Source organism: Littorina saxatilis, linkage group LG6 (genome assembly GCF_037325665.1).
Source record: "Littorina saxatilis isolate snail1 linkage group LG6, US_GU_Lsax_2.0, whole genome shotgun sequence".
Lineage (NCBI taxonomy): Eukaryota > Metazoa > Mollusca > Gastropoda > Littorinimorpha > Littorinidae > Littorina > Littorina saxatilis.
The window spans coordinates 46,613,806-46,627,861 of NC_090250.1; the positions used below are offsets into that span (position 1 = coordinate 46,613,806).

Below are 14,056 nucleotides of genomic sequence, written 5' to 3' on the forward strand. Positions count from 1 at the left end.
CACACACACACACACACACACACATACACACACACAACTAAAACACACTTTTGCTGACTGTACGCTGGGTTTTCGTCACTTGTCACTAAATGTACGTCAGGTCAAAGTTCAGTATGTTAACTCAGACCCGTCCTTCGGTGGTTATAAGTAGACAGTAGCGACAGTAGCGACAGGAAACACCAACAAATCAACCATTAACCATCGCCCGGTCAACCAATCAAACTCAGCCAGCAAGCATTCCACTAGAACAGGTGCTTTCCAGGGTAGCCATGTCCCACTTTGTGAAAGGGAGACAACCCAAGCGCGTTAAACGATAAGAAGCAGACGACATTGAAAGCACAGAACGGCTAACGTGCCAGCAGCTGAAGAAAGAGGGCGTTCTCGGTAAATACACTTGTTCAGTTCGGTAACTACTGTTGACAATGAAATGATACCTTTGACTAGCTATGCAGTTTGAGGGTTTAAAGGCACCTTCCTTCTCGTGAAAGCGAACATATATTCACCACCACATTATGTGTACAGATCGGTTCAGATTTTTTTCACGTGATAAGGCACACAAAAAAAGTTGTATGTTTCTGGTCACCCGACCCTACCTAGTTTTTTCCCGCCAACTTTTTTATTGCATTTGTAAAAAAAAAAAAAAAGCAAAAAAAAGCAAAAAAACGAAAGTAACAGACGGCAGACGACACAAGGGGGATAACCCCGCATCCCTTTTGTCTCATTTGTTTTGTAATGTGTTGTCTTTCTCTTTGTATAGTAAGTCTAGTCTCTTTGCGTCACTGTATAGTTATTTTTTACCCTGACAAGAAAACAAAACAAAAATATCCCTACCTACCTACCCTATTTTGTGTAGCCATGTTACCAGAAACATACAACTTTTTTTTTTTGGCCTAAGAGCACACTTTAACTTTAACACACATCAAACGTCAGCCGTCTGGCTGCTTCTTGTGCAGAGTGAGCGACATCTATGTCAATCAGTTTGATTGATTCATACAAAAATATCGTAAAAACATCTATCTCTATCTGCACTGACGCTCCCATGGGGTCGCCTTCACGCGGCGGGAGTGTTTCCACAGAGCTACCCCACCCCTTTACTTCTCTTCTTTTGTCTTATTTCTGCCTTATCAGTCCTTTCACCTATATTTCCTTCCAAGAAAACTCTCCCTACTATTCCCTGCAGTTTTCCAATTCTTTTCTTGTTGTCTTATTTCTACCTGACTGGATCCATCACCTTTATTTCACTTACCAAAAGTCTTCTTTTCCACATCCTTATTTCTCTGCCCCCCGCATGTCGTAAGAGGCGACTAACGGATTCTGTTTCTCCTTTTACCCTTGTTGAGTGGTTCTTGAATAGAATATAGTCAATGTTTGTAAAGATTTTAGTCAAGCAGTATGTAAGAAATGTTTAGTCCTTTGTACTGGAAACTTGCATTCTCCCAGTAAGGTCATATATTGTACTACGTTGCAAGCCCCTGGAGCAATTTTTTTATTAGTGCTTTTGTGAACAAGAAACACTTAACACGTGGCTCTATCCCATCTCCCCCCTTTCCCCTATCCCATCTCCCCCCTTTCCCTCGTCGCGATATAACCTTCGTGGTTGAAAACGACGTTAAACACCAAATAAAGAAAGAAAGAATTTGCACTGAATACGACCAAGCTATTTCAATCCAATACAACTGTATTATCTGAATGTAGGACAAACAGAGTTGGTGTTTTTTTCGCTCGTATACACAGATATTACAGCACATTTAAACCACACTCTCGAAACATATAACAATTCACACATCTGCACACACATATCCAGAACCACACACATCCATACCGCACTCTCACATACATTATCTCATGTGTCCATTATTAATTATGAATACAAAATGATTGATGTCATTACTAGTCAACTTAGAATTAGGCTTGAAATAGAATATGGAAAAGTCTTCTTTAAAATCTAAGCGTAAATACGCGTATCGCTAAGGGAAAGGGTGTTCTTCTTCGATGGGAACATCTGGACAGTTCTAGGCCGGTGAACACAATCGTGTACGCGGGAAGGAGGGTGCCTTTAAGCAAAATGAATTGCGAGTTAATCGTCTGCGGGACAGAATACTGCTCGCGGCTAGACTGCGCGCGCAGCTACCAAGGTTATTTATTCTATTGTGTCGTTCGATCGGATTATGATTTTGGTTTCCCCAGTCACAGGATGCAGAGGGGTTTGTTTGTTTAAGAAACACCTGCCTCGGAAATATCTTTCGGGGAAAATATGTCAAGGTGGAACATTCCTCAGCAGGTTTTTTTCTGCCGTCGTCAGCAAAACTCGTTGCCGTTATTTTCAAAAGACTCGAAACCGATCTTACTGTGATTCCCGTTTTCTTTTCCCCCCGGTACTAGTGTATCACCGGTGAAAGTTTCAGATATGTTCAGAGGCCTGTGGTGACTTAATTCAAGAATCGCTAAATAAATGAATAAATAAATAAAATAACTAATCATATTTTGTAGAAAAAAAAGGACTGAGTTATCGAAAGCCCATAGGTAAGATATGAGTTTTACTCAGTGGCGCTGCTTTTTGTCGAGATCAAATCACACTGGCTTTTTCTTCTTTCTTTTTTTGCATGCGCGTGGGGGCAACACGAGGGGTCACATTAAGCGGGAGGGCCGGAGACGGCGAGGGGGGGGGGGTGGGGTGGGTTGAGAGGGGGAGAAAAAAGTGGAGACGCTGAGGTGAGTGACATCTTGTGTACCAACCTGTTGTAACAAACAGAGGTTGCCCGGGGCAAAGCCTCGTGGTCGACTCCTCTCGGTTCATCCCTTACATTTTCGAGTGTCTCCTCGGAGGTTTGTCCTAGGCAGGTGTAAATGTGAATACTACCTGTTCCAAGTGACGACTACAGGTAGACGAAGGAACAGGTGAACGTCAGAAATGTATGAGTTCTTTTTTAGTGCACGACCTTGGTAAACGCCTTTATGTCAAAGAAAGGGTAAAATGGTGATGGAACGAAAGAAGTTTTGCGTCTTCTTTTATTTTGTAGCGCTTGCATGGTCTTCAATATCGTAGTTGACACTGTATTGTCTTCTTTAAATTCAAGATCAAATACTCTTCCGTCGGACATACACACAAAACAAATCTTGGATGGAAGCTTTGGGAGAAAGATAAAAGGATGTGAGTGTGTGTGTGTGGGGGGGGGGGCGGTAGAGGCATATGTAAAATAAAACAGGTGGATTTTTTGTATTATACAAAATCCACATAATCATTCAAATGTAAGGAAGAAACAAATGGAAAGAAAGGTGTGAGTAAAGGAAGGTAATAAGGGGGGGGGGGGGGTAATCACTAACAAAAGTAAAGCGGATGTCACCACAAAGAAAAAGCAAGGGAGGTGGGGGAGAGAGAAATTATATTGCAAAGAATTTTTTTTTTAAAGGAACAAAACCAAAAAAACTAGGATTGCAAATGAATCATCAGCATAATACAAACTGTTACTTTATCTGTTTAAAACAGATTTTACCAGGCTTTCATGATCATGCTCGCTTAAAATATACTCATTAGTGGCCAGTACGGCCACTTTCTGTCGCAAGCGGGTTTTTTTAAGCGCTCTTTTATCCATTCAAACATAATCATAAATTACAACAGTCCCGACGAAGAGGTCAAGAAAAGGTAACCAGCACTAAGCAGAACACGTCTGCCCTTTCAACCAAATCCAACCCCTTTTTTTCATGCGTGCAAGAGCACCTGACATTGTCATTCAGAAACACCTTCCCGTAGTTATGAATGAACTGAACGGCGGGAAAACGCGTAGTGTGTGAGAGGTTGTGTTTTGACAAGGTTATCAATTCCGCTGTAATGTGTTTTTTTGTTCAGCCGGATGCCCTTTCATGGACAAATACATAAAACAAGAAAAAATTGTGAAAATGCTGCGATTTTAAAGCGGATAAAGTAATACAGTGGAGCGTTTAGTCTTCTGGGGGAGAGAAAAGTTGGGTGGGCGGACGAAAAAGAGGGTGTAATGGGTGGGGGGGGGGGGGGGGGCTTTGATCAGTTTTATGGTGGCGGTGGTGGAAGGGGTCAGAGTGCAAAGGCCTGGCGTGGTAGGGTGGGGTGGGGGTGGGGGTGGGTCAGGTTTAAAAGGTGTGTTCATAATAGCCTTTGGACTTATATATCTGTCCAGATTTGTTTTACCACTTGAAACTCGAAGCTTTTTTAAATACACATGCAAACGTGAATGGGATATTTCACGAAATTCAACCGGGCCTGGGCCCTTCCTGGCTTTCCTCAAAACTCTCCGCCCCCTGTACTTGAAAACCGACAAATTATATAGACTCGGGAACAGAGAAAAAGAATAGAAAAGCAGCAGCTGCATACACACAAAAACAGAATAATACTTCATTCAATATTGGGGGCGGAGGGGTGCGAGGCAGACGTACTCTTTTTGTGTCTGTCTGTCTGTCTGTCTGTCTGTCTGTCTGTCTCTCTCTCTCTCTCTCTCTCTCTCTCTCTCTCTCTCTCTTTTTCACCCCCTCTCCCCTCTCGCTCTCTCTTTTTCACCCCCTTCTCCCCTCCTCTCTCTCTATCGCTCTCTCTCTATCGCCCCCTCTCTCTCTCTCTATCGCTCTCTCTCTCTCTCTCTTTCTCTTTTCTCTCTCTCTCTCTATCTCTCTCTCTCTCTCTCTCTCTCTCTCTCTCTCTCTCTCTCAGTCGCTGTGGCAAAGTACAGCTTCCAATGTACATGTCAGCCTTCAAACCGTAATCAACAGGTATACTGACTGTGAATAGGATCTTTCCGAATCTGAATGTCCATTGAAAAGGGACTGACCGTCCAACAGCTGCAAGCTTCGACAAACGTGACTGCAGCTTTGCCTGCAATAAACCTTGAAACGATGTTACTGTACTGTCCCATGAAAAAGAATTGTGCATTTGTGTCCAATCCCCACCCAACCCCTCTCCTCCCTTGCCCTCCCACCCCTCCTGTTTTGTATGTTTGTTAATCCTACTGCTGAACTGACGGTACCCTTGGGTCATTGGGGATCCAGGATCTCTGCTGTATAATTCTCCTTCGTGTGCCCCCCCTCCCTCCCTCGTGTGAGAGTGTGTGTGTGTGTGTGTGTGTGTGTGTGTGCGTGCGTGTGTGTGTGTGTGTATATGTGTGCGTTCGTGCGTGTGTGTTTGTGTGTGTGCGTGTGTGCCGTGTTTGTGCGTGTGCCGTGTGTGTGTGTGTGTGTGTGTGTATTTGTGTGTGTACATGTCAGTGTGTGTGTGTGTGTGGTTGTATTAGTGTGTGTGTGAGTGGTTGTGTTTGTGTGTGAATCATTCCCACGGCTGTATTGACGGTACCTATGAATTATCCGGGATCCTGTCTAATGTTTCCGCGTACCCCTTCTTCGATTGCCTCCTCTACGCTCCCCCCTCCCCCCCCCCTCCCCCCCCCACACACACACAATTTGTGAAGCCTACTGCTCTTCACTGACGGTACCTACGAGTCATCGGGGATCCAGGTCCTATGTTTCCCTCGTCTCCGAGTATCCCCTCACCTCCTCTTCCACCCCCCCCCCCCCCCTCCCCACCCAACCCCTGTTTGTTCATCATCCAACCGCTGTTCTGACGGGTACCTATGGGTCTTCGGGGATCCAATTTGTCTGTTTCCGTCTTCAGCATGTGTCCCTCCTCCTCCCCTCTCCTTTTTATGGGGGCGAGGACGCCCCCATTCTATACGGATAGTTTAGAGGTTGACCATGGGCAGCGCCATTTTGTTGTGAAATACGTCATCAGTTTGTGTACACAGGAAGTTGTGACATCCGTCACCCTATGGGAGGGGTGAAGGCAACATTGTTCATCTGTAGAAAGTTGTGAAATCCGTCACCCTATGGGAGGGGTGACGTCAAAATTGGTCATCACAGAGTTTGTGTAACACAGGAAGTTGTGAAATACGTCACCCTATGGGAGGGGTGACGTCAAAATTGTTTAACAAAAACATGATACGTCGCATTGTGCAGGGTCAACTGCAACAAACTCAAACCGAGCCATTCATAGCTTGCTGTATTTGAGTGACTTATATACCGACATTTTTATTTCTTATTTTCAGCACAGGTGTAGGAAAAATCATGAACCAAAATGTTATTTATTTTCTAATTTAACATTTTTTTTACAAATATGACCATGGTCTTTTAAACATACAGTGACATTAAACATTGTTATGTTAAAAAAAAGAAAAAAAGAAAAAAAGCTTTTGTGCACAAATCAGAAAATACATTGTACATTTTACCTACAGGCCAAACAGTGTCTGTTGGCGACAAAGGACCCAGCAAGTTGCTATTTTTAGATCGAATAAAAGTTGTCAAGAACAGGCGCTTACATTTGGATGTGTCCACTGATAGTAGGTTTGGTTGTGATCAATCAGAATGATGTGGGAATAAAAATGTATGACAGTTTGGTATGATGACATGTAATTCAAATATGCTGAAATGTAATATTATACATGATATAATTTAATTATGGCTGTTGCCATGACCATAAACCCCAAGACAGGTTTAATGTTATGTAAAATCAAAATACCAAAATCAAGCACCTACTAGACTAATCTGGTCCACGGTGCGGGAAGATTGAGGCCTTCGTTAAATGTTCAACGTTGGCCAATAATAATTTTAACAATGTACGTACGTTGTGTCGTTTTTTATTATGTTTTATTTTGTTGATCAATTGATAAATATGTCTTCCCAACATATTACAAATCAAACAGAAATAAAGTCTTAGAGAACTACAACAATTATTGTTGCCGTCAAAACCTTGCAAGGCCTCAAAAGAGATAGACTGGATCGCCGCGCCGCGCGGCGCTCATTGGCTCAGTATTGAACTTGCGTCAAGGCCGATGCGCGTAGATTCCCAGAATGTTTACTTTCGGTTAGATTCTTCGACAGCATTCGCAGAGGTGACTGCCGTTACAGAGGTGAGTAAAACTGACCATCGAAAGGAAAATAAGATTCATATTGGTAATACTAATAACATACTTGCACAAGCATGTATCTACCAAAACTGTATGGGAGCACATAGTTGGAAAGGCGTGGTGAAGCGATCAAATCGAATCGTCCGTCAGTCAGTGCACTGATCTGATCAGCCACCACGATTGAACGTCACTGTCTGTATTTTGTATGTAAGCAGAGCTTCCAAACTAGTTAAATCCTGATGTAGTTTACAAAAACAAAACAAAATCTCATTCCTGTTCCATTGTTATTCTTGTAGTTGTGATACTGATATTCTAGTGAAACTGAAAGTAAGTGTTAAAAGCAGAAAAGCCGGACTGAATCAGGTAATTGGGTTGGGAAAGTTTTGCTAAGAAATCCTGTTATTTCCCTGGGTTAATAAGCATCTCTTTGTCCAACTATTTACACAATTTATTTGACTAGTTTGTGGTTTCAATTGAAATTATTGTTGTATTTATTTCTAGACTACAAGAACTTGCATTGATTGCATTTCATTGTTACAGCACAAAACACTGAATGACACATACTATAGCCTTCTCGTTTTACAGTATAGGTACTGATAGTTGTATACAAGTTTGAATATCACTTTGAACACTGCCACATTCAGTTCTTTTCATCATTGAATAATTTTGTTTCAGGAAGCAAGCACCACTTTTGTTGTTGATGAAAACCCCTGTACAGTCAGAAGTGTGTCAAGCTCAAAGTATTATTTCACAAAAGGTGAGAAGTTATTCGTTACATTTGCAACATTTATTGTTGAAAAATATTAAACATAAAGGCAGAATTTGTTTGTCTTGTGATTGTGATGCCTACAACTACACCCGCTTGTGATTTCTCAGTCAAGTTACTGCAGATTTGTGTATATTTCAGTCTCATGTGGTATTTGCCATATTTTTGTGTGAACATGTGTATTTTTCAAGACTTAGATTCTGTGATAACATAAAATACCATAACACATTTGACACCAGTGCATCATATAATATTTTTGGATAATTCTCATTACGCATGATTTTTTATTGTGTCACTGTGTGTACATTTACATGTGTTTTTAAATGTCAACAGGTGACAGTTCCACTTTTGGAAGAGGTGTGCAGTGAGATTGCAGAAAATGAATGCCTGTCAGCTGATCTGTGAAGCCATGTTAAAACCTTGGACTGTAAGTGTTTAGGGAAACACTGTATGAATGAATACAATTTTGTTGGAGTAGTGTTTTCACTTTTGCTTATAATGTAAAACAATTTCAAGTTTAAATTTCAAGTTATTCAGTTACGCTGAGAATAAGCTGTCATATATACATGACAAGTAAGCAGTGCTCCCTGTATGGCATACGTGTAATTATTGTTGATCATTCGCGTACACATTCCAGACTTGTCAATGTGCAAGTGTTCTTTTTGGATACAATGGTGTGTGTGTTTGCCTTTCTTTTAAAGTTATACGAGGCAGGGAATTATCCCAAGATATGGACTAATAAAAATCTATTATTGTATATATATATATATACAGTGGACCACCCCCCCCCCCCCCCCCCCCAATTTGATAATCCCTCCCTTTTAAGACCTTATTTTGTCAGTTTGTCTGTGCATAACTTCTGTAAATTTTCCTTCATTTTAAGACTGCCTCCTTTTAAAGAACCGCTTTCTCAGATTGTTTGAGGTAATACAAAGGTGGTTCTATTGTATGTGTTCAAGTGTAAGACTTTGTGGTCTGTTTGACAGGTGCTGTTCTTCGGGACAAACTTCAGGTGTTTGAGTCATGCCTTGGTCTACGAGGGAAGTTCCGGAACGCGGCCAAGGAAAAGGCTCACTCATTGTACTACGCAAGCCATGCAAGCATTACAGAGGTCACCAAGTCGACTCATGCATCAGCTTCCATTTGCCTCAGGATGTTTGAAAGGCTGGTCGAAGCAACCTATGGGTGCAAACAGGAAGACAACGCGAATGACCGACCGGTGCCAGTGTGTGAGGAAGGATGTGATCAGGTATGTTGCTGGGAGTGTGGTGAAGAAACTAAAAAAGAAAGTTTGGGGCCTCAAGAAAGGTGCATACAGATACGAGAAACTGCGCTGTTTAGAAGCACTGAGGTTCAGTGAGCTGTCAGAAAGTGATTGTGATTCTTCAACTGACATGACAACGGTGCTTAACCGAGGAGGACTGACATTTGTCAAAGACAACATTGTGCAAATGTTCCTTGACATGCAGGACATTTTTCGTCGGACTGTGGGTGTCGCTTGCTCTGCCAAAATGAAAGCTGATGACAAGGACTTTCTGCAACAGTGCCAAATCAATGATACAGTGCCTGTGCTTTTTTATGACACAGTTTATGCATTTGACATTTCTTTGAAAGTGCAAGAAGATGTTTTCGAAAATGCTGTCCTGCTTTTTTTTTTTAAATCCGAGTCCACCACAAGCTGAGGACAATGTCAATGATGGACAAGGTGCAGCGCGGATGGAAAGAGTAGAGCATGAAGAACAGGTTGCGTACCAGTGACACTAACATTAACAAGGTGTGAGACGGGCAAAGTTAGCTACATATGCAGTTGATCATATCATTAGTGCCTGTCCACGGATGCTCCCCCCTTGTTTGTGTGTATGTATGTGTGCAGGTTTGCATTTCAGTCTGCATGAGGTGAGCGATAGTGATTTTTAACTGTTGGTGCTCAGTGATTTACAAGCATGTTTTCTGTTGCTATGTAAATTCTCCTGTCTTATGTAGAACTCACACACTTTGTATTACATTTTTTTTTTTTTTTTACAATAATCTCTCTTGGTGCTGGGTACAAATATTTTAAAAGTTTTCAGGTTCATGTTATTCTCTAGTTTCACTTTTTGTTTTACGCTCGACACGTGTTTGAATCTGTATCTGTCTGCAACTGTGAGTAAGTACACCTGAATCCAACATACTAAAGAGAAATAGAGAGCTTCAGTATTTAGTCTGTACTTTAAAAAAAATTGTTGTTGCTTGCATTTTTTTTCCGTTGTATTTTTTATGTCTTGAAAATAATAAAAATTGCTTTGAAAATGTATTGTGTACCGCAGTCAGAAGTAATTTATTACTTTTGGGAGTTTAGTAACGTGATATCAGTTTTCAATTGTTCGTTCACTTATATTGCTTTCAGATTTAACACACAAGAAACAGTAGCACGGTTTTCGTTGCGAAAATGTGCATTGGCAGTGCTACGCGATCGAATTGTGTATTATGTACACGCGGTGTTCTTCTGGAAAAGACCGAAGCGACATGTGACGTCAGTCGTTCAGCCTGCGAGCGGTGGGAGGGGGGGGGGGGGGGGGGGGTTTCACATGGTTTGTTTGTTTGTTTGTTTCAGAACCACACCCATATACACACATTTCACATGTAAACCATTTGTCCGCCCCCTGTCGATATTTATCGACTAAGTTCCTTGTCTTGTGTGTGTTTGAACCCAACCATACGTTCATAACTGACGGTACCCATGGGTCAGCGGGAATCCAGAGGCACTTTCCTTCTTCTTCTTCTTCTTCTTCTTCTTCTTCTTCTTCTTCTTCTTCTTCTTCTTCTTCTTCTTCTTCTTCTTCTTCTTCTTCTTCTTCTTCTTCTTCTTCTTCTTCTTCTTCTTCTTCTTCTTCTTCTTCTTCTTCTTCTTCTTCTTCTTCCTCTTCTTCTTCTTCTTCTTCTTCTTGTGTTCTGTCTCTGTCTCTGTCCCTATCTCATGCCCACATGTGTTGCATTAAAAAGATGTCTAACGAAATCAACAATTTATGCAACCTATATACAACTAATGATTCAAATGCACCTTGGTGTATATGTGAATATCAAGCCTAGATATGCGCACCAAAACGAAAGTGAAGCAGAAAATGATAGATTCAGCCCCCCCCCCCCCCCCCCCACCCCCCCCCCCCTTCCCAAGTATCTTGAAAATTAAATATATTTGTTGGTTTCTTGATTGTTCATGCCCCTTGAACCCGGGAGGGTCAGGCGGGACCAAATTAGTGGGTTTTTTCTTTATCCCTGTGCTAACCTCGCCCCACTTCTACTGAAAATTGAAACCAAACAAAAAAATGGAAAGGCTAAAAAAATAAACACCAACATAATTATTCTTCCTGCCTCCGCCTAGATCTGTTATACCTGTCAAACAAACAAGTCAGGTACCACGGCTATCACGATTTAAACATACCCTCTCTGGTCTCTCGGTGTATCTGTCTCTGTCTTTGTCTGTCTGTCTGTCTGTCTGTCTGTCTGTCTGTCTGTCTCTGTCTCTGTCTCTGTCTCTCTCTCTCTCTCTCTCTCTCTCTCTCTCTCTCTCTCTTTCTGTCTCTCTCTCTCTCTCTACGTTAATATCCGTGTAAATATGTGATTAGATTAGTCCCCTCTCTGGGCGAGGGCTGGTTGAAAAAAAGCTCGTTGTATTTTGCTTATGCCACAACCCTCGAAAAAATAAAATTTGATTTGATTTGATTTGAGTGAAGTGTGATAGAGACTGGACTTTGTGTTGATGCATTACTGTCCATTTTCAAACGTTTGCTGTTGTAAATGCCTGTTTTTACGGTCGTCATGTCGACTGTCATTATGATGATGATGATTATTATTATGATTAATATTATTATGATTATTATTCATGAAGCATGTAATTTTGAAACTTTGTACACCCCGAATTGAAATGGGCCCAAGGCCTAATCAATAAACCATCCAGACTCCAGACTCTCTCTCTCTCTCTCTCTCTCTCTCTCTCTCTCTCTCTCTCTCTCTCTCTCTCTCTCTCTCTCTCTCTCTCTCTCTCTGTCTCCGTCTCTCTCTCTCTCTCTCTCTCTTTCTTTATGTCTTGCTCTCTCTCTTTCTCTGTTTCTCTCTCTGTTTCTCTCTCTCTCTCTCTGTTTCTCTCTTTCTCTGTCTCTCTCTCTCTCTCTCTCTCTCTCTCTCTCTCTCTCTCTCTCTCTCTCTCTCTCTCCCTCTTCGAGTAGCTAAGAGAATTCCCATATTCAACCATTGTGTCAAGTGGGGATCATTCAAGCAGCTGCTGGTAGCCCAATCCAAGCTCTTTTGTTGTACCTGAAGCTAACACTGGGAAATGGTGTAAGCTGGTGTTCTCGTGCCTTTCAGTGTCACTGAGAGCACCCCGTCAACGCTTACCTGCCAATCAAATTCCCTAAGAGGGTAGTCAATAAACAGTAAACACACAAGATTATAGTGTCGCATAACGGTCACCGTCACTTTTGAAGTGAAAGTATGTTTAACATTTAAAGTGTGCATGTTAGTCATTGATGACATTGGAACATGACTAAATATGATGTTGGCTGAGTTTTGTCGAAAGTCAAAATTATGTCTATGCTTACTAATACTAATATGAATAGTTTATCAACAATCAGCAGTAATACATATAGTTGTAATACCAGCCAATTAGAATGGTAGTGTCATTTTTGCTGACAAAATAAATCTCATTCCTATAGAGTTTAAAATAGGAAACTTGTACAGAAACTGAATAATATATAATATTAACACCCCCCTTTCGACACGATGGTAACATAGGACAGTTCTTTCCTTGTAAAGGCTTTTTAGGATATGTGCAAAGACCATCCCTCTATTTAGACACATACCAAAAATTAACAACTTGGGTGATTTTTGTGCAGAGTTGACTTGTTGTTGTTGTTGATGAATTAATTACTTGAACTAACACTGGTGTCCATCTGCAAAAAGTAATTCATAAAAAAAGCCCACTCTGCGCATGAAGCGGTCAGAGCGTTGACTTTTGGTATGTGTCCAAGTCGAAGGATTAATTTATCCCATGCAAAAACCTGGCCAGTTCGCAGATGTTGAGTCGAACGGTTTACACCGGTGGACCCGGCAGCATTGGAGGATTGTTATTTTTAAAGGCACAGTGCAGCTCACAGCCTTCGTTTTGCGTTTTTGTTGCAGCTGAGTGCATTTACAGTTCAAAAATCCTCCTATGGTAGTAAAACAAACCCAAAACTACCCAACGACGACATCTGTGAAGTTCGACAGTTTCTTGTTCACGCGAGTGCATAAATTAACCTAGTTATTACGTGGTGTTTGGTCGGAGTTCGATTCAACTGAGTGATTCCGGCCTCCATTTTGTTTTACACAAACTCATGATGACGTCTGACATAGTTTGCTAGTGACGTGTCTTTTCAGTTGTGCATGATGTGCATGTGGTGATCTACCTGATCTAAATTTAGATCCAAAAATAGGCCAAGACCAGCCGGGTCCGAGTAGGAAATTAATTCGTAAAAAAATCGCAGTTCTTGACTCTTTGGGTGCAAGTCAATGAAACTTGGTAGTTCTTCCAACGGATCGCTGCCTGAGGTATGACTAAAAGCCCCAGGGGCTCCGTGCACCTGGATTTGACAAGTTCAGTACCTTTAACGTGTTGTAAATACAGAAGCGGGGCGAGTTAATATAGGGTTACGTTTCTGTTTCATTTCAAGGTGTACAAAAGACTGTAACAGCTTACGTGTTTGGATAAATAACTGATTACTGCGCTGAACATATGTGTCAAATTCAGTTCCAACCAACTAACTTACTATCTGCATGTCTGTCGAGACGACGCTACAATGATTCAAACTTCGAAAGCAATAATCAAAGGCTGTACACTGTATTCTAAGACGATAAGTTAAAATAAATGAAGGGTCACGAGAAACCACTTCACACATTATAATTGCATCGGCATAACGATTTGACTGTGAGTTTCAACAACTTCACACGGCATAAAAATCACAACTGTCAAAATCGGTTCAATAAAAGGCTAACAAGAAGAGTCAGCTGGGATCCAGTTTCGTGAAAAACTAATTAACTGAATTTTAAACCTCTTCTATTCTCACAAATTCATGTGATTTCAAAAATTTCATAACATTCACATATTTTGCCCAGTGATTTCACAAAGAGATGCGGCACTATCTAAACTTGGAAAATAATCCTTTACCCATGTCATTCAGACTCTCGCTGGCGGTAAGCCTAATTAGAGTGTCGGGCGCAGCACGGTATGCAAATTCTACCCGAGTCAGGGCCTAATTAGGGGTAGCCACCCGGAATGCGCCCTGTGATCTTGCGATTGACTCTCACTCTCGCTCTCTTCGGGTGGCCAGTGTTAGGCAAGAGTGGACAGCTT

At 41.5% G+C, this 14,056-nt stretch overlaps 1 long non-coding RNA gene across 1 annotated transcript; it reads left to right on the plus strand.

Annotated features, from left to right (window-relative positions):
• The first annotated feature begins 5,667 nt into the window (after positions 1–5,667).
• LOC138969353 (uncharacterized) lies at positions 5,668–10,226 on the plus strand. Its single transcript, XR_011456431.1, has 4 exons — positions 5,668–6,926; positions 7,599–7,680; positions 8,023–8,116; positions 8,676–10,226. It is a non-coding gene; the product is annotated as an uncharacterized lncRNA (long non-coding RNA).
• The last annotated feature ends 3,830 nt before the right edge of the window (positions 10,227–14,056 follow it).